Source organism: Symphalangus syndactylus, chromosome 13 (assembly GCF_028878055.3).
Source record: "Symphalangus syndactylus isolate Jambi chromosome 13, NHGRI_mSymSyn1-v2.1_pri, whole genome shotgun sequence".
NCBI classification, from domain to species: domain Eukaryota; kingdom Metazoa; phylum Chordata; class Mammalia; order Primates; family Hylobatidae; genus Symphalangus; species Symphalangus syndactylus.
In genome coordinates this window covers 100817419-100840285 of record NC_072435.2, presented here as the reverse complement: position 1 = coordinate 100840285, position 22867 = coordinate 100817419, and the positions used below count along the sequence as shown (strand labels likewise).

The following is a 22867-nucleotide window of genomic DNA, read 5'->3' as shown; positions in this document are numbered from 1 at the left end:
TAAATTTTAAATCAGGTTTAAAAACACAGCTTATCAAATAAGGTTTTGAGCAGTGACAGAACATGATGAAAATGAAGGAAGAGAAGCAGAAATCATAAATGATCATTCAGTTTCAACCCTGGGTTTCTCAGAATGTAATCACCAGCAGTAAGAATAAGTTTCTCCCTAAACTTCAGAAAGGAAGTGCCTACCTTCTCCAGTGTTCACATTGTTCTTCCTTTAAAAATGATTTGCCAAAATGAGCATTTTTATAACACTGTGGTAAAAAGGAGTATCTCGCACAAGAATAAATATTAAAAAAATTCACAATCATCAGCAAGATCTAAAACTAAATGTTCCTCCTTTCCAGGGATACTGATAATTTTTAAATGTTCTTTTTACAGTTTGTCACATTATTGCAGGAAAAGCATTATGATTCTTTTGAAATTGTTTTCCAGCTTTTAAAATATAAGATACTCATATTCATCTCTTTGATGAATATAACAAGTGTTTCAAAAAGAAGAAATCCATAGCAGTTAGAAGCAGAAAACTCTTGTGAAATTGGCAGAGTAATCTCAGGAACTGGAGGAGGGGTGGTCTTTACATATAAGTATTTTTCAAATTAAAAATTATTGAAGAGGTTATTTTGTCCTTTTTGCTGGCCAAACTTAAAAAAATCAACTTTTATTTTATGCTTTAACTATGTTTAATAACTTATTTAGAGTAAGTAATTCTGGAATAATTCCCAGTACTGAGTCTATAAATTGAGGCTAATTCATTTGAACAACTGAAAGCGCATATGCTGATTGCTGTTTTTTTAAAGAAAATTAAAAGAAAATTGCTTGTGTTAGAGAGTATTTCTTAATAATTAAAAAGTGATTTCTCAATCTCAGAAGTAGTACAGCAGAGGGGATTTAAGAGCTCATGTTGGCCTTTTGCTGTTTTACATTTTAAAAATGCACCCAAATTAAAACCCATGTGTAAATTATTGGGCTCTTACATGTTTTTTTGTGAAATTACTCTTTGTTAATTAACGACCATGTGCCTTAGCCCAGCAAGAAGGAAGGATTCCATCATTTCACAAAAATTCCAAAGAGCCCTGGGTAGATGTGGAGCTGAAGGCACCCATTCCTCTCAACTCCCCAGCCTCCCAGCATCCTGAACCAACAACCCAACAACCCAGCTTCTGTGACTGGCACCTCCAATCCACCCAGTTTCACAGACCAAAACTGTGGGAGAGATTTTTGGTCTCTCTCTCTGCTTCACCCTCCACATCCAATCAACCACAAAGTTCTTCTCAGCAAAGTTCCCATATAGACATGTCCATATTTGATATCCTCACTTCCATACTTCCCCTTGTGTATTCAATTTAGTCCTGTTGGGTTATTATCTCTACCACTTCTCCATTATCAAGGTCATTATCAAGATGTAGATACTCTACATCTAGCCAAAGCCTAGTTCCTTTTTCATTTACCTTTTAGTCAACCTCTCCGCAACAGTTGACCATGCTGTCATTCTTGAAAGTCTTTTCTGAGCCTTTGTAAGGTCACTCACCTGGACTTTCTCTTAACTCAGTGGCCACTCTTTCTCAGCCTTTTTATTTTGTTCTTCCTTTCTGTCAGGCTTCTATCTTTTAGGTAGCTCCAATTTCTATCCTTGGCCCTGTCTCTTCTCTGCATTCTTTCCCTTGACTTCAAATACCATCTCTATATTTATGATACTCGATTCCCAACCCCCCAATTCCAGAATCATATATCAACTTGGAAGTCCAGTAGGCATCTGAATTTTGTAGAACCAAAACAAAGCTATCTACTTTTCTACTCCTCTCTCCCCTACCAGTCAGCCCCTTACCTGCTTCCTCACTAAACCTTCCTCTTTTTGGTAAATTGCACTGTCATACTCTCAATTGCTCACATACAAAACTTAGAGCTTATTCTGATTTTTCCTTCACCCTAAAATCTTGCATTGAGTCCAGCCATGTATGTTGCTGACTCTACCTCCAAAATATAACCACAACCCTGCATCTCATCACCCAAATGGAAACCATGATGTCAGCCACATCTTTGCAGCAATCTCCCAACGAGTCCCCCTGCCTCCATTCTTACCCTTACACAGTCCATCCTCCACACAGCAGCCAGAGGAGAGATTAGACTCCTTCTGGATATTGCCAATGGTTTAGCGTTAACCTTATAGTGGCATCTCATTGTGGTTTTGATTTGCATTTTCCTAAGGATTAGTGATGAATCTCTCTTTCTGTGCTTATTGGCTATCTGTGCATCTTCCTTGGAGAAATGTCTATTCAAGTCCTCCAATTAAGTAAATTAATCACAGTCCATTAAAGTAATTAAGGTCCATTTTTTAATTGAGTTATTTGTGTTGTTGAGATGTAGGAGCTCTTTATATATTCTGGATTTTAACCCCTCACCAGATACATGATTTGCTATTATTTTCTGCCACTCGATGGGTTGCCTTTTTCATTCTGTGATAATATCATTTGCTGTTGTACAAGTTTTCTATTTTGATGAAAAACAACTTATTTATTCTTTTGCTACCTGTGCTTTTGATGTAATATGCAAAAAATCATTACCCAATCCATGTCATGAGGTTTTTTCCCTATGTTTTCTCCCAGGAGTTTATTAGTTTGGGGTCCTACATTTAGGTCTTTAATTCATTTTGAGTTGATTTTTGTGTATGATCTTAGATAAGGATTCAACTTCATTCTTTTGCATATGGATATCTGGTTTTCCTAGCACCCTTTTTTGAAATCTGCTCTTTCACCCATTGAATTATCTTAGCACCTTTATCAAAAATTATTTGGCCATGGCTGGGCATGGTGGCTTAGGCCTGTAATCCCAGCACTTTGGGAGGCTGAGGCAGGTGGATCACGAGGTCAGGAGATCAAGACCATCCTGGCTAACACGGTGAAACCCCGTCTCTACTAAAAATACAAAAAAATTAGCTGGGGGTGGTGGCAGGCACCTGTAGTCCCAGCTACTGGGGAGGCTGAGGCAGGAGAATGGCGTGAAACTGGAAGGCGGAGCTTTCAGTGAGCTGAGATAGCACCACCGCACTACAGCCTGGGTGACAGAGCGAGACTCTGTCTCAAAAAAAAAAAAAATTATTTGGCCATACATGCAAGAAATTATTTCTGAACTTCTTATTCTATGTCACTGTCTTTATGTCAGTAACCTACTATTGATTATTGTTGCCTTGTATTAAGTTTTAAAATCAGGAAGTGGGAGCCCTCCATATTTGTTCTTTTTCAAGATTGTTTTGTCTATTTGGCATCCCTTGACATTCCACATGAATTTTAGGATGAGCTTTTCTATTTCTGCCAAAAGTATCATTGAAATTTTTATAGAAGCTGCATTGAATCTATAGATTGCTTTAGATGGTACTACCATCTTAACAATAATCACCCATGAATATGGATGACTTTCTATTTAGCCAAGCCTTCTTTAGCTTTTTTCAGCAATGTTTGATACTTATGTACAAGGCTTTGTCCTCATTGGTTAAGTTTATTCTTAAGTATTGTATTCTTTTTTATGCTATTAGGAAAGAAATTGTTTTCTTAATTTCATTGTTGGTATGAAGAAACACAATTTTTTTGTGCATTGACTTTGTATCTTGCAACTACGCTGAATTCATTCATTAGTTCAATAGTTTGGATTTCTTAAATGAAATCTTTAGGGTTTTCTAGATATAAGATTATGTCCTCTGTGAACAAGGGTAATTTTACTTCCTTTCTGGTTGGTACTGTTTTTATCCTCACTTTATAAATTATAAACTGAGTATGTCAGATAAGAATGCATTCAGTTGTAAATAACAAAATTTACTGGGGCTTGACAAATGAATTGTTTATTTTTCTCACTGAATAAGGAGTCCAAAGTCCAGAGCTGATGCAGAAACTGCACTATACAATTAAACTACTGGACTCTAAAACAAACAGCAACAACAAACAACTACCAGGCTCCTTCTGTTTTCCCTTCCTGCCTTCTTAGCATGTTGACTTTCCTTTCCAAGCCACAAGGTGGTTGCTGCCCCTCCAGGATCATGTCTGCATCTAGGCAGGAAGAACAAGGAAGGATTTTCTCCTCCTAAGGATCTGCCTTATATTTGGTGTGGATTATGTTCCCAACTTACCTCAGCTGACTTGCCTTTCCATCTCTCTGGTCATAACTGCGTTGCAATCTCACCTTTAGACTAATCCCTGACCAAAAGGAATAAGATTTCTATGAGTATTTTTGACCAATCATGATTCATATCCTGGGGCTGGGATAGGGTATAGGAATACCAGAGGTCAAGGGACATCACACTAATATCTGAACAGATCTGTGTTCTGTTAGCACCAAAGAGGGAAGAGATGACTTTTGGCAGGTGGTATCAGTGGAGCTGAGGCACAGAGAGGTCAAGTGATACAGCCAAAATTCAAATTCAGACAGTTTAAAGCCTGCTCTCCTAACCAGATCAACAAAGGAACAGAAGGTTCTATGCCCAATAAGCCGAACTGAGTTAATAATTGAGTAGCACTTGTTATCTTAGGACACTAATGAGAGTGGGGATACAAAAAGGCGGAGATATCAGAATCCCCCGGAGGCGTTCTTCTAAACTATGCCTCTCCCAGAAAGTTCGCTGTGATCCCCAAGTGTATGTGTGGCCCACAGCCAACCCTCACTGGAGTCAATGTGGTCTGAGCCACTGTTAACAATGGCTTTGTTGAATTTGGCAGGAGGGAGGGGACTAAGAACCACTCTGATAAGAAATATGCAAACTACAAATAATTCAGTTTTATGTCTTTTAACTGGTTTTGGGAGATTTGCTTTTTTCATTTTGTATTCTGATACTATTTCTTTAAAAAAATTCTGAGTCTTTGTTAAATCAAGTGGAAAAGGAATTTGTCTCTACTGAGTCTCAATACTTATGAAGATGTTTTAAAGAAGCAAATGTCTAAATATTAACCACTTTAAGTCCTTTTCTGGAACAAAACAAATAACTAGTGTGCGTGTGTGTGTGTGTGTGTGTGTGTGTGTGTATGTAATTGTTTCTGCATTTAGGATTGCTGAATTGAGATTTAGTTCATGCAGTTCAATTCAACAAACATTTACTAAGTGCCCCATACAAGACTCTATACTGGTTACAAAAATGAGTAGTTCTGCAAAAAAAGTTCAGGGAAATCTGTAAGTCCTTAAATTTGTTTGCAAAATTCCAGGATATTTGCTTAAATTATACATATATCAGTAAAGAGTTCTTCTTAACCTTCATCAGATTCTGAAGTGCGTCTGTGACACACAAAATGTTGACCCACTGATCAGAATGGTCAGTCCCCATAGGTGGGATGTGGCCACAGTAGCCCTTAGGCAGCAACAAGGTGCATTACAAGGTGGGTGGCATTACTTTGGTTCCAGGAGAAACTTCCCCAGGGATGAAGGAAAATTCTAGCCACTGGACATAGACAAGAACATAGTTCAACCCCCAGAGAGAAAAGGCTAGTGCGAGTTCAGCCACACAAGTCATGACTTACCTCTGCCAGTCAGGCCAGACACGCAGGGTGGGTGAGGGTGGAAAGCTAGAGTTGGATAGTTCCAGTGGTGCCCAGGGAGTCACTCAGGCTTACTAAATGCTCATTTGGGGAATGACAGAAATTCTGTTCTCTACTTGCTGTGCAAATGGGCGCATTTTATGTGCTATCAGGTTTGGTGAGCACTGACTTAAGAGCTGAGCCCACGGGTTGGAAATCTTAGATAGAGCACACTCTTGGATTGCTCTACCTATTTCCAACCCATGGATTTTTAGTGGTGGTTGGCTTGTAGTATGGGGAGATGCACAGAAAAATCTAATAACAATTACAGATAAGGGCTACTGTCATTGAGTTATTTGATTTTTCTGTGCATCTTGCCATACTACATACTACCTACTCCAAGGGCAAAAAGTAAGGAAGAGACCAGGTAAGCATCCAGAGAAGTTTGGTGTAGAAGGGATAGGAGTTGATGAACTTAGCTTTGTGAGTGAAGTGAGACTTCCTGCAAGCCCTGACCATGCAGGTTTATATAGCCATTTAATCACCAGAAGCAGCAGTGAGGAAGAGAGAAGGCTGTCAGCAGAGTGCAATGGGTAAGGCAGCAGTGTGTTGATGACCAGCATGAGCTCCAGCCCTAGACAGCCTGCGTTCAAATTCTGGCTCTGCCCCCTAGTGGCTATTTAACATTAGGCAAGTTATTTAACAACTGTGCCCAAGTTTCCTTATTTGTGAAATGAGAGTGTAACGGTACAGTCATGCATCACTTAACGATGGATATTCATTCTAATAAATGCATCACTGGGTAGTTTTATCATTGTGTGAACATAATGGAGTTAACTTACACAAACCTAGATGGTACAGTCTCCTACACACCTAGGCTGTATGGTAGAGCCTGTTGCTCCTGGACTACAAACCTGTACAGCATGTGACTGTACTGAATACTGTAGGCAATTGTAACACAATGCTAAGTATTGGGTTGGTGTGAAAGTAATTGCGGTGATGGCAAAAACCGCAATTACTTTCGCACCAACCTAATATTTGTGTATCTAAACATATCTAAACATAGAAAAGGTATAGTAAAAATATGATATCCTAATATTATGAGACCACTGTCATACCTGCAGTTAGTTGTTGACGAAAACATTGTTATGCAGTACATGACTGACTTTAGCCCATAGGATGTGGGCTAAATAGGTTGTGATGATTAAACGGATTAATGTTCAAAAAGAGCCGGGAACAGTGTCTGACACAGGGTAAGCATTCTAAATCAAAATCATGATTAAGGCAGGGTTGAGAACTACCAGAAAGTCAAGGAGGTGAGGAGATTTAGGTAGATTTAGTGAATTCATTGATGCACCATATGGGCCAAGGTGGAAAAGGAAGAAGATAAAATGAAGCCAGGAGGGGTGACAGGCTTAGAAGATAGGGAGGAGTCAAGAAGGAGAAAGAAAGGGGAAGAATGATTTTAATGGACATAAGATCATGAAAAAGGTAGACTAATAAGACGCTTTTAATTTTTTTTTATTTTTCAATTTTTGTGGGTACGTACTGGATGCTCTGATACAAGAAGAAGTTCACAATTTTAACTTCTAGAGGTGGCCCATTTGGAGAAATGGCAAGTCCCAAGGTGTGATCAGGCAAGTAGAGGTAGCCAAATGGATAGGAGGGGAATGTTATTGGAGCAGAGAGCCGGGGTCGAGAACCTGGAAGGACAGCAGTGTTAGGTGGCTGATCTAAGGAATGTTGAAGTCCCAGAGACAGCAGCACAAGCAGGGGAACAAAAAGCCAAGTGCCAAGGCCCTGTAGTCCAGCTTGCTTTCCCACACATGCATGCCCTCTGCCCTTTCCTTATCTCTAAGGCAGCTCAGGCTCAAACAGGTGGTAGCTTAATAGTGTATGGACTTTGGGGTCAGTACTACTAGTCCTGACTGCCTGCTGTTTACTCACTGCTAACATTAAGTTCTTCAGGATTCTATTTTATCACTTGTAAAATGGGACTCAATATCTGCCTAATAGAGTTTTCAGAATTAAATGAAATAATGTGTGTGAAGCACTTAGTGCATGCACAGTCAGTGCCGAGAAAGCAGCCTTGAACATCCTGGCACTGGGCAGATGCTCACAGCCAGGCCATGTTTTCCTACTGGATAGAAACAATATTACAGGACCTTAGTGTCAGCCAAGGCCACTCTGAGATCATGATAAAGTGAGACAAAACATGGTCACTGTGCAGCCCATAAAATATTAAACATTCCCCTCTCTAGGCCAAAATGAGTGACTGCTACTTCTTTACCAATTACAGTTTTTTCCCTGCTCTAGAGAGAAAATTTCTTGAGATGCCCAGTTGAAGGACTGCCCCCCTCCCACTTTCTGACAATACCCATCTAGAGTGGGCCCCTGCTTCATTAGACCCACCCCCTAAATTACCCAAGCATGCCCCAATCCTATAATAAGTTCCTTCTGACAACCTCACACTGAGAAGTTCCATGGTTTTTCTAAGGTATGAGTTCTCCCTCAATGAAGTGAGCAGGGAACCCAGCTTATTCAAGCACAGGTGTGTTCCTGTTGGTCTTGGCTGAAGAACATCAAAGTGCTCAGATAGACATAATTATTATCTTGGGAGTTCATTTCTCTTCCTCTTCGGATGCTGAAATGTGTTTACAAAACATAAACATTGAATTTCCCATTGGTGTTAAATTGGAAAATCCATAATTAGCCTGTATTAAACTGATGACATTATGAGTTGGCTTCATGAAAAATAGAATAATCTTGGTAGTATTTTTTCTCTTCTTTACAGACAGAGTCTAGCTCTGTCTCCCAAGCTGGAGTGCAGTGGCCTGATCATGGCCCACTGTGGCCTTGAACTCCTAGGCTCGAGTGGTCCTCCTGCCTCAGACTCCTGAATAGCTAGGATCATAGGCACATGCCACCACACCCAGGGTTTTTTGTTTTTGCTTTTGTTTTTGTTTTGTAGATATGAGGTCTCATTATGTTGCCCAGGCTGCTCTCAGACTCCTGACCTCAAGCAGTCCTCCAGCCTCAGCCTCCCAATGTGCTGTGATTACAGGTGTGAACCACTGCACCCGGCCCTTGGTGGTATCTCCTCTGGGATCACTGAGTGCTGGCTAAAAAGGAGTATCAAGGTGTTACAGAATACCTTTTCCTTTATCTAGAATTCTCTGCACAGTAAGTACAAGGTTGCTATTTGTCTCATAATCACTTGGCCCTTTTTAGTTCAGCATGTCCCAGATTTGATATGATACAAAGTTTTAGTTTTGTTTTTATAAACGCTCACTCCTGATCCAAGTACAATGAAAGTCACATAGGGCTGTAGGGACATGTTGGTCCCTAGGAGTAGGAAGAGAGGCAGTGACTATGTGGTGTTATGAAGGGGCATCTGGAGCAACTGTTTATGAACTGCTACCAGGCCCCCTTTTCCCTCTCATCATATCCACTAGAAGATTGTTAAGGTTCTTTTTTATGCTAAAATTCCAGCAGCCTAATACTATATTTTAAGACTCTTGCTCTAACAGGCTTCCATTCTATTTTTCTTTGCCCTACAACATGGAATAAATTCAGCAAATCTTTTCTGAGCACCTACTATAAACAAGTGACACTATTGGGCACTATGGAGACCAGAATGATGAGTAAGACATGTCCTCACCCTGAAAGAGCTGAATAGTAGACAGAGTAGGGTGACATCAGGATACAAATGAACAGGTTCATGCAGGATGTGGAAATGAGTTTGGGAGGGAGGTGCCTGGGTAGAAGGAACCTGAGGGAGGGAAGTTGCCATTTAAGGGTTGCCAGCTGCTTCTCTATTTGGAAACAGTAAATCATCTTGCTGCAAACATTCTCTATTCTAGAAAGACTTACATAGTGGCTCCTCTTAGTGGGGTAAATAAAAGGAAAGATGGCAGCTATTGTCCTGGGGGAGGGTGTAACAGAACTCTGGTCTGACAAAGGCTGCCCTCTGGAGGATCAGGAGTATGAAAAGCTGTTAAAGAATAATGCTTTAAATATATCATGTATATTTAAATATATCATGACCCTCATACAAATGTAAGATGCACATTTGTCAAAATTTTATTTAACTCCCTAATTAATGAGGGAACCAGTAAGATGTTGCAATTAGTTCAAAGGCAAATTCAAAGTACCACACATATATAGGTCAACCGTGAATGCTAAAATGAATTTACAAATAGATGCAAAACTGGTGTCTTTTGAAAAGAAGGGGAATCAATTGTCCTTACACAGATTTTACATTTACATTCCTATCAGTTGTCTACAAATCAGAGTTATAAAATTGTTCAAAGATAATGAAAGTCACAGAGGTCCCATAGAATCAGATAATCCAGAAAGGTGTGCTAGATAAAGATAAAGACACTCAGTAATCTTTCGGTTCGTTTTAAAGTCTTAAACAATTTTTCCTCGCAAATCTCTTTGGGACACTGATATTGTCCTAATAGAATTCTACTGAGAGAGAAAGTCATTAAGGTCCCCAAAAGGAAGTCTCCCTGAGGCAAGAGGTGAGCCAGGCTCCGCACTAGCATCCAGAGAGCTGGTCCTGGCATGTGGCCAAAGCTGTCCCTCTACTCCTAAGCCCCATAGCATGGTGGACATGCTGCAGGGGCCATGACAGAGTATCTGAGTGCAAGCCCAGGACTTGGAATGTTGGAGGCCAAACAAGAGGCCTGTGCACTCACCTTGGCCGGCAAGGGCATCACTACGGCAGTGGACAAGAACCCAGTGACTGCACCACATGGATTTTCAGTGGTGGTACTAGTAGTAGCTGAAAATTGAATCCCTAAAAGACCAGTTCGATTTTCTAGTTCTTCAGCTTTATGGGGTATTTGGAAGTGGTCCCCTGGAGTCTGAACTTTCAGGGGAAGCAGAATTCTGAGAAACCGCATTGTTTAAAAAGCAGGTAGGGAATTGAGTTTGGCAATTTCTTATACAAGAGTTTCATGAGAGTGGTGGTTATAGAAGCCAGATTGTAAATGGTTGAACAATGAGCGGGAGGTTAAAAAATGACGGCAGTGACTGAAAGTAATAATAATACAGCAAATTCCATTTTCTATCTGTTTAAAGCACTTGGAACTGGTTATTGTTTAGTTAATTGAAAAAATAGCTAGAGCATGGAATCGTAAGAAAATCTCATAAATAATTTTAGGCATATTTAGATTTAAAACACATAATTGTATATACAGCCATCAGTCAATTGATATTCTACAGACAAAGCCTTTTGAGTATAAGTCTTTGATTAGAGTTCTGTGTTATGTTTCTTGAATAAACCACACTAATAAATCATTTTGTGTGAAGACTCTCCCTAGAGCTTTATAATTTTCATCAATCTTTTATGAAGTTTTGCCGATATCTAATTTTGTAGCAATTCTTTTTAGCAATTCACTTTTATCAAGTCTTTTGAAAACATTAACAAAGCATTCAAAAGAAGTTTCACAAAAAGCACTTTTGCACTTATAGGTCATTGGTTTAGTATTATGTGATTATAACAAGTACAGTACAAATAAACAGGTTTTGGGCCAACTGCAATTCAAAGGGTGGGAACCGACATGTCCAGATACTTAGCATGCTATGGGCATGTCAAAAGTGGCTGTATGTTTTAAGAGGGAATGGAGAGTTGGGTTGAATTAGATGGATGGGTTGGTTAGGTAGAAGGTAGTTAAGAGAGTTTCTATGCAACAGAAAACATTGATTGTATTCTTAGTTGGTCTAACCATTTACGTGTTGCTTTAGCCTAATCTCAATTCATCTTTTCAGCAACCAATGAAGTGAACACCATTATTATCTTTATTTTAGAAATCAGACAATTAAAGCAGAAAAAGGCTAAATCATTCATCCAGAGACACACCAAGCTAATAAGTATGAGTAACAGAATTTAAACACAAAGCTAGTGTTTTTAACAGCTTCTGCACAAAATTCTCTTTTGGGAATTTTGAGTGTGAGCAGGAGCAGGTATGAAAGGGGATAGCCTCAGGAATGTAATTTATACCAACCGTTTTGTTTCTTTGGAATAGCACTGATTTTCCTTTGGGATAACACCCCTCTCTTGCTCTGAGGTCTACATTAAATAGAATTCATCACCCACCTGAGCTCCGGGAGAGAACGTATGACCCAGAAATGGCCAATGAAAGCGTTTTATTCCCCTAACCACAGTGATTGGCTGAGAGGTGAGCACATGGCTCAATTTTGGCCAATGAGGGCCAGACCTAGGACTCTTCCTAGTAACGTTGGGAAAGAAGAGTACTTTTGTATCCCTATTCTCCTACCCCTCTCCCCCAGGATCACTAGCTAGGGACCATGAAATCCTGTCTGAACATGAAGCTAACAAAGGCAAGCAGGGACTAGAGATAGAAAGAAGACCAGTAACATACCAGTTTTTCAGCTTCTGGTTCCAACCAGCTCCAGTTCCAGTCTGGAACTCTACCAGACCAGTTCCTCCTGATGTACAAAACTGAGTTTAAAAACCAATTTCTATTCTTAAGGTTCAGGTAGCTGAAGTCAGGTCTCATGGATATGTTAAACTTATATCAAACAAAAAAAACTTAAAAATTATTTTCCTGCCCAGCGCAGTGGCTCATGCCTGTAGTTCCAACAATTTGGAAGGCTGAGGCAGGTGGATCACTTGAGCCCAGGACTTCGAGACCAGCCTGGGCAACATAGGAAGACCCCGTCTCTACAAAAAATACAAAAATTATCAGGGCATGGCGGTATGCACTTATAGTACCAGCTGCTTGGGAGGCTGAGGCAGGAGGATCACATGAGCCCAGGGAAGTCGAGGCTGAAGTGAGCTGAGATCACGTTGCTAACTTCCTAGAACTGAATTAAAAGAAAAACCCAACCTCTCCACACCCAGGTAACAAAAGGATCAGAGGCTACTCCCTTTGCAGTGCATGGTAGATGAAAAATGAAAAGTACCTCCAATTGGTCCCTTCCCACAACCAATCAGACTACCCAACTCTTCATGTGTAACATTGTAATTTCACTTCAGCCTCTGATTGGCCACCTCCCATGACCAATCAGTCTGGTCGTGGGCCACTCCTTCATTTACATAGGGTGTAAACAAGTAACCAATGGGAAACCTCTAGAGAGAATTTAAACCCCAGAAAATTCTGTAACCAGCCTCTTCAGCCGCTTGCTGGAGCAGACTCCCACTCCATGGAATGTACTTTTGTTTTAGTAAACCTGTGCTTTCGCTGCATCATTCTTTCATTGTGCTTTGTTTGTGTGTTTTGTCCAATTCTTCGTTCCAAACACCAAGAACCTGGACAACTCGTAGTCAAGACCCTCCACGAGTAACAACTGCACTCCCCCTAGGCAACAGACTGAGATCCTGTCTGATAAAAAAAAAAAAAAAAAAAAAAAAAAAAAAAAAAGTATTTTTCTACTCCAATGTGCTGTATCTGTTTGTCTATACTTACCTCCCTTTTTTTTCTTAGACTTCCCATTGTTCCTCTTTTACTCCACTGACCCACTACTAATGGCTAATTAAAATATTTTTCCCAGTCTAGAAATAGATTTCCTGTCTAAGTCTACAGAAAGACATGCATGCAGAAAAGCACAAGCGTTTTAGCCGTGAACCTCTTTTCACATGAAATCTTACCTGGAATTCTAAGATACAAAATTGTAGTTTTTCAGGTTGAAGTTGGTGCAGAGGACCTGAGGAGCACAAAGCAACTCTAGCTGTGGCAACTCTGTTTGTTATCTGACAAACTCTCAGATGTATAGTATAGGATGGTGACTCTTGATAAAGCACAGACTAGAATTTTGACAAGCCTAATGATTTTTGAAAACTCTTTGTCAAATCTTGTCATATACTTTAAGGATCCATCAAAATGACAATCTGCATGCCCTGCCAACATGACTAATTCCTTAAAACAATCAGAAAACTCATTACTTTGAAAGAAAGGAGAAAATGTAGAAAGATATGTTTAGCATCCTCTCTCTTTTAACAATTATGTGGCTTATAAAACAGACAATAGATATAGAACCAACATTGCGATTTAATTAGGGCAATAGTTTCAAAATGACTCTATCAGAAACTGGAGAAGGGAATATCTTTGGAGAGCCTGAGCCTCTGTTTCAAACCACTGCAGCAGCAGAGCAACTAAGAAAAGAATAATAAACAGTTGTGATATTTAAGGATGGACACTTTTAAGCAGTAAATAAACAAAAATTATCATGATCACCATCATCATCATGATCATCATCAAATCTAACACTCTGAGCACGAAGCCTGTGTTGGGCACTGTGCTAACTATGCTGTGTGCACCCCCTCATTTCATCCTGACAGCCCTCTGAGGGCGATACTGATATTATCTCTGAGAGATTAAGTGGCTTGCTCAGAGTCACATAGCTGATAAGTGGCAAAGCTGGGGCCAGACCTCAAGTCAATCTGTCTCCAAAGTCCTTTAATACAACTGAAGCTTGTAAGTATTGGAATGTGAGGAGCCCAAAATCCCAAGCATGGATCCATAGCCAGGGGTTCCAGTACTCCCTGGAATTTGGTCTCTCCCTCCCCACTTCACTCACTGAAAAAGGATGACTACAGATGTGAACTTTCACAAGTCTGGGATTCATGACACCTTATGTGGAATTGATTTAGTTCAAAGACCTCGAGCAGAGAGTCTCTCCTTTATTTTCTCAGTAGGTCTGTGAGTTAAGGAGAGGAAGATTTTATTATTGCTGACATCCGTCCTAAAGAAGAAAAAACAGGCACAGAAGATGGTGAAACTTTTCAGGGTGATACAGGGAATCCTTATGACAGCAAGTCTTTCTGTAATAAACTATTGGCTTGCATGCTAGAAAGGACTTGTGGCCCCAGAAGCAAAGCCTAGACCCTGGCCTTCCTCCTTCTCACCTTCCTACTAAAGTCATGGGCCTGAATGGGACCTTAAAAACAGGATCAAAATAGCTAATATTTATTAAGTTTTACTCTGTGCTTTATGTACATTACATCATTCATACCTCTCTGAAACCTTCTGCAGTAGGTACTATGTCCTCCAGGTAAGAAGAAAGGAAAATAGAGATTCAGTGTGGTTAAGAAACTTGCTCAGGATGACACAGCTAGCTGGAAACAGAGCTGGAATTTGAATTTGGCCAGTCTTGCTTCTAATTTATACTCTTAACCTGGCACAAATCAGCCATGTCCAATGTACAAAAGGATTATGTTTTAATTTGTTTGTTTGCTTAGAATTGGAACATGTTTTCTCTTAGAAACAATTTTTAAATGGTAGGGCTCCCAGATCAGCCCACAGAGGCCTATTTATGCCTTGATGTTGTTCAAATTCACCTATTTGCAGAAAAAATAGCAGGAACAAGATGTTTCAATTGATGATAATGAAAGTAAATATGAAAGCAAATACAATGAATAAGGAACATTTTAAGAATCTTAAATATCTATGTTGGGAAAGTCCAAAATCACTAGAAGAGGTAAATGAAAAGTTTGGGAAAACTTCTGAAAATTTCTCCCAACCAATTTCAAGTACTTTAGAGGTGATTACTGCTGGCCATTTGTTATGAATTTCCTCTTTTCCGATCCAGATGCAACAGCATTAGTCATACACTGATCAAAAATATAAAGGCTGTTGTCTTTCAGTTTTGCACCCAAAAAGAGAGGCGTGTGATATAAAGAAAATGCATGAACTTTGAAACCCAGCAGATAGGGATTAAAAATCAAAATTCTGACAGATAGAGAAGCAATCAGAAAATCTCAGTCCCACTTTAGCAGGGCTTAAGTGAGTCTGTAAGTGGAAAGCTATAAGTTTGGGTTGTCTGGTCATTCCTCTGAACAGAATAAGGTATAAGACCTTGGGTATCACATGTCCAGATAGTTTGAAGAATTGGGGTGACTAAGTAAAAAGGCTAAAATTAAGAAAGATTAAAATGTATCACGAGAAACAAAACATTGGAATGAGTTAGGAGAAATTGCACGTACAAAAATCAACTCTGGTTCCAGGCTTGAAAGAAATCATTCTACGAACAAAGTAGGTCTACTAATGAATGCCCAGAGGAAACCCACTGAACTGGTAGCTTTTCAAGATATCCCTCGCTGCAGTCAGGCCATAGGAGTGTAGGATAAGAAGAGACTGTAAAAAGTGAACCAGTACATTTCTTAGTTCTGGCTCAAACTGCCCCTACATCAAACCAGAAACCAAACCTTGGTCCTTTACTTAAAAATACCCAGATGATATTGCAAAACCTTTCTCAAGAACAATGGTTAGAAGTGACATTCTTTTGAAAACTCAATAACCATCAATTTTGTTAAATATTTTGCCTTCTTTTAGTTTATACTCTTGCCAATTGGACCTTTAGTAATGTTGACTGGAAGACTGATTGGCTTTAAAATCCAAATCAAATTCTGAATCATAACATTTTAGAGCCAACAAAATGCAGCTATTATCCATGCTTTTTTAATGCCAAAAAGTTTTTTTAATACAAGATTTTTCTCAGTATATCAATAATATCTCAGTAAAAAAAGAAAAACCTGTAAAATTTCAGTATCTTTTGTATGAAAGTTCACTTTTTTAAAAAAGGTGTTATTTTTCCATTTGAAAAATAAGCACACCGGTCAATCAACAGTTTATATCTGGTCCTTTTAGAGATTTTGCAATACAATGAAGATTTTCTTTTTCGACAACATTTTTCTTTCCATAAAACAATTATTTTTCAGGGGCAGATTTCATTGTTTTAGCAGTGGAGTAAGCCACAGCCCCAAACTGAGAAGAGAACGTGGAGGTCCTTGAGGCATCTTGAGATAAACAGTTCCGTTGGAAAGCTACAGTACCTTCTGTTTCCTCATCTCCATTGCTAGGAGAGGAGAGTCACTCTCCCACTAGTGAAAAAGCTTGACTTGGGTCTTGCTTATAGGACCCAATCATAGACTAAGAGCAGAGAGAGCCAGGAAGCCATCTGACAGCTACAGAAGTTCTCTCTTGTATTACTTTCTTGAAAGTTTCTTAAAGCCCTGGGAATGCCAATCTAGATCCTGTTTATATTGTGTATGCTCAATAACGGTGATGATCTGATACAAAAATTGGTCTTTTCCAGTGTGGTCGGTAATATGTAGCCCTCTCGGGTCTAAGTGAGCCTTGTTAAAGCTACATTCAATGAGAGCAGTCTCTTATCTCACTATTCCAAGAAATATGTGTGTGTGTCTTTTTTGTGTGTACACACAAACACAGAAACACACACAGACACGCATATATATAAACTGAAACTATGTGCCAGGGTTTACTTGACACACATTTTTTAGTTGATGTTCACAGCCACCTCATAAGCTGGTGTTAATTCTTAAGCTTTAATACCAAGTCTTAAGAAAGGTTACAAATTTGCTGAAGATCTTATAGCTGGTAATGGTGGGGCTGGGATAGGAACCAGATGAACCTGGATGATTGCAGTGGTTAATGTAGCAGCTGTTACCAGTGTCCTGCTTACAGTCTTCACCGACGCTCCAGCTGACACAGCTCCCAGTGTGGGCCTCTAGGGCCTGGAGGCTCTTTTTAGAACCATGGGAAGCTATTCTAACTGACATATGCTTGTGCAGAGAAGCACCAGGAAATGACCACGGCCGGTCTGCACTCCAATAGCCCTCCAAATGTATCTCCCCTAGCCACTTGCTACTCAGGAAGAATTATTCTGAGATGTGTTTTTTACGCCATTTTTCAGAACATCCCTGTAAAATTACATTTCAATTGCCCACGGCAGTAGTTGGTTTAATAATGGAGCCTTGGCCAGGCACAGTGGCTCACGCCTGTAATCCCAGCACTTTAGGAGGCTGAGGTGGGTGGATCACCAGAGGTCAGGAGTTCAAGACCAGCCTGACCAACGTGGCGAAACCCCGTCTTTACTAAAAAATACAAAAATTAGCTGGGCATGGTGGCAGGCGCCTGTAATCCCAGCTATTCGGGAGGCTGAGGCAGGAGAATCACTTGAACCTGGGAGGCAGAGGTTGCAGTGAGCCGAGATCGTGCCAATGCACTCCAGCCTGGGGTGACAGAGCAAGACTCTGTCTCAAAAATAATAATAACAATAATAATAATTAAAAAAAATAATGGAGGCTTTACTGGCTTCCTTTCCCGTGTCACTTCCCTGAGTATTCCCTGCACTTCCCAAATAAACGACTTATACTCAAATTCTTGTCTCAGGGTCTGGTTTGGGAAGAACCCAAACTGAGACAGTCACACAACCCATTTCAGATATATAGACCCATAACTATGGCTTTCCAAAGACTTCCTTTTGGGGTTTTACAAAGACCACAAAATGAAGAGTGCAATTGAACACAATAGAAGGGAGAACTATATACATTTTATTATTCAGTTAATACAATTCTATCACAAACCACCACCTGTTGGGGTCTGACTATCATTTTCCTATTCCCTCCTCACAGAGGAAGTGCAACCCTAAGAAAAGAACCCTAAGGAAAGGACGGTCAAGATGAGTCTTTTTCTTCTGGTCTTTGGGCTGGAATCATTTGTTCTGCTGATGTTCTGTGTCTACCACTCTGACATGCTGGGATGGGGCTTCCTGCATGGGGCTACTTATTCCAGATCTCTGCTCCATGGACTTTTTCAAGCTTTAATTTACAGGGTTTTTAAAATAGAATTTATTTTTTAGAGTAGCTTTAGCTTCACAGCAAAATTGAATAGACAGTACAAAGAGCTCCCATATAGTCTCTGCCCCCCACAACACAGCCTCCCACACTATCAACACCCCCACACTGGAGTAGCTACATTTATTACAGTGGATGAGCCCACATTGTCATCTCATTATTGCCCAAAGTCCACAGTTGACACTCTTGGTGTACATTCTATGAGTATTGGCAAATGTATAACGACATATATCTACCATTATAGTATCATACAGGACAGTTTGGATTCCCTAACATTTCTCTGGGTTCTGCCTCTTCATTCCTCCCTCCTCGCAACCCTTGGCAACCATGGTACTTTTACTCTCTTCATAGTTCTGCCATTTCCAGAATGTCACATAGGTGGAATCATACAGTATATAGCCTTCTTCAGATGGGCTTTTCCACTTTATAATAGTCTTTGAAGTTTCCTCCAAGTCTATTCATGGCTGGATAGTTCATTTCTTTCAAGTGTTGAATTATAGTTCATTGTCTAAATGTACCCTAGTTTATTTATCCATTCGCCTACTGAAAGACACCTCAGCTGCTTCCAAGTTTTGTCAATTATTATTAAAGCTGCTATTAACTTCCACGTGCAGGTTTTTGTGTGGATATAAGTTTTTAATTCATTTGGTTCAATACTAAGGAGCATAACTGCTGGATCATATGGTAAGAGTATACACAGTTTTGTAAGAAACAGGCAAATTGTCTTCCAAAGTGGCTGTACCGTTTTGCGTTCCCACCAACAATGGATGAGAGTTCCTGTTGTGCTACATCCTTCCCAGCATTTTGTGTTGTCCGCATTTTGGATTTTGGCCATTCTGATAGGTGTGTAGTGGTATCTTATTGTTGTTCATATTTCAGCACCATTTTTTACATCACTTACATTGCTGAGGAAGGCTAGCCCTACAAAGTGTCAACAATATACTACTTATCCCAAAGCGGGTGGCTTCTCTGTCTGTTTGCTTGAGGACACAGCTCTTGCAGTTCCCCTGTGGAGGGGAAGGGATCCAATTCTATTACTTTTGGGAAACAGTGTCACTTCCTGGTGGGACTCATGAAAGGTCCCTCTCTGGGGGCTGGTTCTGTAACACTTCCAGGTAATGTCACTGACTATTTCCTGGGACCACAGAAGTTACTGTTCAGGGCTTTCTTACCCATTTCATTTTTAGTCCCTTTCTTGCTAAGCATGCCATGAAGGCCAGTGGTTTTCAATCTCATTTGTCTTGATCATTTGACAAATAATCAAGTTTTCTAACGATTTACACTTTGTTCTTAAGTTTAAAAAGAGCAAGATTATCTTTATAATAACTTTATCTTTCACCTGTTTTCCAAAATGCTTTCTTTAGTAAGAGGGAAAGGGATGGAGTAAAGCCAAATGGGAGGAAACTAGTAATTTCCATAGCACATGGGAGTGTCATGGGAAGAATTCTGAGAACCTCTGGGGCAGGCTCTTGTGTTACTGGGCAATGCTCAGCATTTGGAAAAGCTGATGATGAGGTGGGGGCAAGAGGTGGATGTGAATGCAGAGGCTTAAAGTTTTACCAAACAATGACCTAATAGCAATAATTTTTTTTTTTTTGAGACAGAGTCTCACTCTATCCCCCAGGCCGAAGTGCAGTGGTGCAATCACGGCTCACTGCAGTTTCTACCTCCTAGTCTCAAGTCATCCTCCCACCTCAGCCTCCTGAGTATCTGGAACTACAAGCACACACCACCACACCCAGCTAATTTTTTGTATTTTGTGTAGAGACATGGTTTCATCATGTTGCCCAGGCTGATCTCCAACTCCTGGGCTCAAGCGATCCTCCCGCCTCCATCTCCCAAAGTGCTGGAATTACAGGCATGAGCCACCGTGCCCGCCTGCTAGCCACTATTCTAAGAGCTTTGTATGTATGATTGCATTTAGTACTCAAAACAGTAACAGGTACTTTTACTATCACCTCCATTTTGCAGAGAGTTTAAAGAACTTACCTGAAGCTCCGGTGGTGCAATCAGTTAGTATATGGTACTCTTAAGAACTTACCAGACAGCACAGAGATACAGACTGAATCTAGTCAGGCTGATCCAGGTTCTGTGTTCCTCAGTGTGCCACATCACCTTGATGCTGAGACTCATCTGAGACTTTCTTAATGGCATTTCCTCACCCCACGCTGCCTCCTCTGTTAATAGCATGATATTATTAGGTTGGAGCAAAAGTAATTGAGACTTTTGCCATAAAAGTAATGTATCCATTTGCCTACTGAAAGACATCTTGGTTGCTTCCAACCTTTGTTAATCATTATTAAAGCTGCTGTTAACATCCATGTGCAGGTTTTTGTGTGGACATAAGTTTTTAATTCATTTGGGTCAATACCAAGGAGCATTTGCTGGATTTTATGGTAAAAGTATGTGTATTTTTGTAAGAAACGGCCAAACTGTCTTCCAAAGTGGCTGTATCATTTTGCATTCCCACCAGCAATGAATAAGAGTTCCTGTTGCTCTACATCCTTTCCAGCATTTGGTGGTGTCAGCAAACATGCTCTCCCCTCCATTCTATTAGATTGGTACATTACTTTTGCAATTACTTTTGCACCAACCTAATAGAATGGAGAGGAGGGCAAGTTTCCCAATGACTGTCCTCACTCACCCATGTATTTATCCATTCATTTAACTGACAACTTCTGATCAAGCTCCAACTGTGTGCTGGGTACTCTGCTTAACCTTGAGAATACAGCAAGGAATGCGACAAAGTCCCTCCTACTCTCATGAGAAGTACATCCTTCAGGTTGGAAACCAACAATAAACATATACATAAATATGGAAACTGTGATGGTGACAAGCGGCAGGAATAGAAGAAACATACGCAATAGAGAGTGTCTGGGAACTACTCAGTGGGCTGAGACCTGAGTCACAAGAAAGCCTTCATGAGAAGATCTAGGTTAAGAGAGCCCCGAACAGAAGGAAAGGGAGCCTACTGCATGTGTTTGGAAACAGACAATAGGGTGGCATTGTTGGAGTGAAATAAGGGGGCCCGGGGCCCCACCAGGTACAGCCCTGCAGGCCATGGAGAGGACCTTGGATTCTGCAGCATGTGTAATGGGAACATGGGAGGGTTGGAGCAGGGGAATTAGATGATCCACATACACCACATTTTTTAAGGTTTTCGTTCCTTACAGGTGCAGTGGCTCACGCTTGTAATCCTAGCACTTTGGGAGGCCAAGGCAGGAGGATTACTTGAGGCCAGGAGTTTGAGGCCAGCCTTGGCAACATAGTGAGATCCTGCCTCTACCCAAAGATTTAAAAAATAGCCAAGTGTAGTGTGCGTGCCTATAGTCCCAGCTACTCGGGTGGCTGAGGTAGGAGGAGTGCTTGAGCCCAGGAGTTCGAGGCTGCAGTGAGCTATGACCACGCCACTACTCTCCAGCCTGGGTAACATAGCAAGACTTAGTCTTGCAAAAAGATAAAAAAAGTTTTCATTCCCTGATTTCACCTGTAGCAAGAGTTGCCATCTGGTTGACACAGACCTTTCTGCCTGTGTTAGTGTATCGTGTCTTATTCCGTTGATCTTCAAATGGGTAGCTGCCACCATATTCCTTTTCCTACGGATTCCTGGGATTCCCAGCTAGGCAGAATCTGAGTGGCCCAACTCTTAATCTGTACACTGCTCTTAGGGCCCCAGAGAGCTGCAAATAGACTGCAAAGCTGTCAGCCAGCCCCTAGGTTGTGCCCAAATTCTGTCTGGCCTGTGTGTACATCAGTGTGTGGAGAGGTTGCTCTGCATTCACCAGATACCCAAAGAGATCCCTAAGCCACAGAAACATTAAATCCACTGCTCATCTGCATGAGAAAAATGTGATGCGGGAGAGCCCCTGACAAACAACTCTACTTGCAAAAGTAACACCTGGGATCATACTGAGTCCATATAAAATGCTTACAACAATCACATAGATTTTGGAGATGAATGTTAAGTGCTCGACAAATATTTGTTAAATGAATGAATGAGAAATTATCCAGCTCCCCATCCCCAGCACATTTCACGGTTGGGAAAACTGAAGCCCAGACGGGTTCCATATTTTGCCCAAAGTGACGTATTTAGAATGTGGCAATGTTGAGCCTCAAACCAAGATCTTTCAACTTTGATAACTGAACTCTCCACTTTAGTACGCATCACATTAAAGAACATATTAAGGAATATTTGCCACAAACATAAGTATCTTCCTGGGATATTAGAATGCAATAATGGTAATAGCTAACATTTCCTTAGCACTCACAATGTGCTAGCCAATCATTTCATCCTCTCAGTAACCTCATGAGGTAGGCACTCTCATTACCCCCAATTTACAACGAGGCCCCTGAGGCACAGAGTGGGTAAGTCAGTTATCCAACGTCACTCAGAGTGGCAGTGGCAGTAGTCAAACCTAGGATCTGCATGCTCAATGCCACCCAGCCCCTCAGACTGAGTTTGTCACCTTGCAACCTCTTATACTGGAAACCTGGGCACAGCTCGGGTACAGGAAGACCCTGGCCAGGAGGTTGATGGGTTCTTCGCAGTCAAAAACAAAAGTTCCCAGGATGTGAAAGTCCAAAACACTGAGAAAACCCTACCTGACTTGTGAAATGAAAACCCTTTCCTCAAGAACGTAAAAGCAGAGGGAATTAACAGTAAAAGGATAGAGAAAAAGCATTAAGCTCTCTGGAATACAAAACCAGTGGGCAATAAGACATTTTACAAATTGAAGGTGGCA

At 40.6% G+C, this 22867-nt stretch overlaps 1 long non-coding RNA gene across 1 annotated transcript in view; it reads left to right on the top strand.

Moving 5' to 3' along the window:
- LOC129460931 (uncharacterized) overlaps positions 1-20375 on the top strand; it is a 71097-nt gene extending 50722 nt beyond the window's left edge. The window contains exon 3 of the long non-coding RNA XR_008650331.2: positions 20097-20375. This is a non-coding gene — a long non-coding RNA (uncharacterized lncRNA). The remainder of the gene's footprint in view (positions 1-20096) is intronic.
- Positions 20376-22867: the final 2492 nt, after the last annotated feature.